Source organism: Corvus brachyrhynchos, unplaced genomic scaffold (genome assembly GCF_000691975.1).
Source record: "Corvus brachyrhynchos isolate BGI_N302 unplaced genomic scaffold, ASM69197v1 scaffold139, whole genome shotgun sequence".
NCBI lineage: Eukaryota > Metazoa > Chordata > Aves > Passeriformes > Corvidae > Corvus > Corvus brachyrhynchos.
The window spans coordinates 635,340-638,044 of record NW_008246062.1 but is presented as its reverse complement, the minus strand read 5'-3'; positions in this window follow the sequence as shown (position 1 = coordinate 638,044).

Genomic DNA, 2,705 nt, shown 5'->3' with positions numbered 1-2,705 from the left:
GACACCCCAGCCAAGGAAGCAGCTGCCAAAACCCCAGGCAGCAGCAGAAAAGGCAAAGAGCAGAGAGAAAGCAAAGAGAGATGAAGCCCCACAGTGGGAGGAGGTGTCAGGCACCAACACCAGGCAGAGACACACTGTGTTGCCTGCCAGTTTCACGGGCCACGAGCATCAGGGCTTGGCATCAAGGAGCGCCACTGCCAGGAGAGCACCTGAATAGTGGTTGGCCAAGCTGTTCCCAGCAGCCTGAATGGAAAGGAAACAGCTGCTGGAAGAGAGGGAAGTGGATAGGGGGCTCTGGGAGCTCAGCTATGCAGGGGACAATTCTCTTCCTGCCCGGATATAGTTAAAAGATAAGAAAATGTTACATACTCCAAACCTAATTATAACTGGCCATGAACAGTGATTCAGAGCAGTAGGGCAGAACAACAGAGCCTTCAGAACTTGGCAACAGCTGGCTTCACCATGAGGCCAGTGCTAGAGGACATGAGGTGTGACCCGAGGGTCATTTTGGCACCAGGCAAACACGATTTACGGAGAGGCGACATCCTGCACCACCAAGGAGACCTGCATGATGCAGAGCAACCTCCTCCCAGGCACACACAGAGCAGGAACTGGCCCAGGCCCACCAAGGACCTAGGGAGTCAAGACTGGCCATGTGACCTGGCCATCATCAAATGGGTGTGTCCAAGAGGATGCAGAAGACACATACCTAAACATTGGGAAAAACATCGTTTGGAGCTGGGACACAGCTCAAGATACTGCAGCCAGACAGCATCTGTGGTTCAGCGGGTGGCTGCAGGCAGTGTGTGATGGGCTGGGAACAGTGCAAGGGGCTGGAAATACCCTTTGGGCATGGGGATCAGGCAAGCATCTGTTTACAGCAAGGGAAGAGCCGCAGGGCCAGAAGCCGGGACACCTCCTGGCAGCAGCCGCCTGCCAAAGCCCCACAGGTCCTGCAATGGCAGCTCCAGAAAAGTCACCCAGACAGCTTGAGAGATTCTCTTTGACAGTATCTGGCTCAGGCATCAGGTCAAAGGGCAGACACACCATCATACCCACCGATGGACTGCATCCCAGTGCCTTGGCAGCAGAGCAGGCCATGCATGCTGCAGAGATCTGAAGGGGCTCATGGCTGCCAAACTAAGTGCAAGCCCTGTTCCATGTCCTCCAGAACTGGCTGACTGTGCTCACAGTCACAAAGAATACCATGAGGGCTGCAGCCCCCATTTCCAGCCACGTGGGACTCTGCCTGAGGACTGAAGGTCCCTGTGGTAGTTGCCAGCATTGTAAACCCCGCAGGCAAGGTCAGAGAGGCAAGAAAGAGGTTTGTGAGACCAGCTGGTACAGTTGGCATTTATCAGCAGACAGAGGGAGCATCCTCAGGACAGGTCACCCAGAGAAGCTGTGGATGCCCCATCCTGCCAGGCTGGCTGGGTCTCTGAGCAACCTGGTCTAGTGGAAAGTGTTCCTGCCCATGGCAAAGAGGTTGCAATGAGATGATCCTAAGGGTCTTTTCCAACCCAAATTATTCTGTGATTGTATAATTCTATGCTGCTCTCCCCATTGCCTGCAGCTACCTCCCACAGAAGAGCAGATACCTTACACAAATACCAAAGCCCCTGAAGCCCCTCAGGACACAGCTCTGGCAGATGTGGCCTATCCCATTCCCTTTGGGTTTCTCTCTCCACTCAGTAGGGAGATGAGGACAGATCCAAATCTCCCCATGAGTTTCCAGATGCAAAAACTGTTCTGCCTGTTCCCATCTCTTCCTGATCTTAGGTTCAAGGCTGAACATGTCCCACCAACAACTTGTCCCCACGAGGGGGAATGAGTTCAGATGGAAAGAGAGTAGGTTTAGGTAAGACACAAGGAAAAAAATCTTTATTGTGAGGGTGGTGAGGCACTGACATGTTGCCAGAGAAGTTGTGGATGCCTCATCCGTGGAGATGTTCAAGGCCAGGTTGCATGGGGGTCTGAGCAGCCTGGTCTAATGGAAGTGGAAGGCCCATGGCAGCGGGGTTGGAACGAGATGATCTTTAAGATCCCTTCCAACCCAAACCATTCTGTGATTCTATGAACTCACAGCAGTGGCCTCACCCTCCCATCACAGCCCTGGGGTAACACAGCCTTAACTTAAAATAGGCTGATGAGCTGTTGTGGGTAAGCAAGCAGCTAAACATACGGCTCACTCACTCCCTGCCAAGTGGAGTGGAGGAGAGAATCAGAAGGGTAAAAGTCAGAAAACTCATGGCTTGAGATAAAAGAAGATTTAATAGGTAAAGCAAAAGTTGCATGCACAAGAAAAACAATATAAGAAATTAATTCACTACATCCCATCAGGAGGCAGGTGTTTACCACTTCCAGGAAAGCGTTCATCATGCTGATGAAGTAAATACTTCATCACGTATGGTGGCTGTTTGGAAAGACAAATGCTGTAACTCCGAATATCCGCCCTTCCTCTTTCTTTCCCCCACATTTTATTGACCACAACACCATTGGTATGGGGTACACCTTTGATCTGTTGGGGTCAGCTGTCCCAGCTGTGTCCACTCCCTACTCCTCATGCACTCCCAAATTATAAGAAAGGCATTGAGACTGTGCAAACACTGTTCAGCAATAACAAAAACATCCCTGTGTTATCAACACTGTTTTTGATCAAAAATGTAAAACAAGCACCACATGAGCTATTTTGAAGAAAATTTACT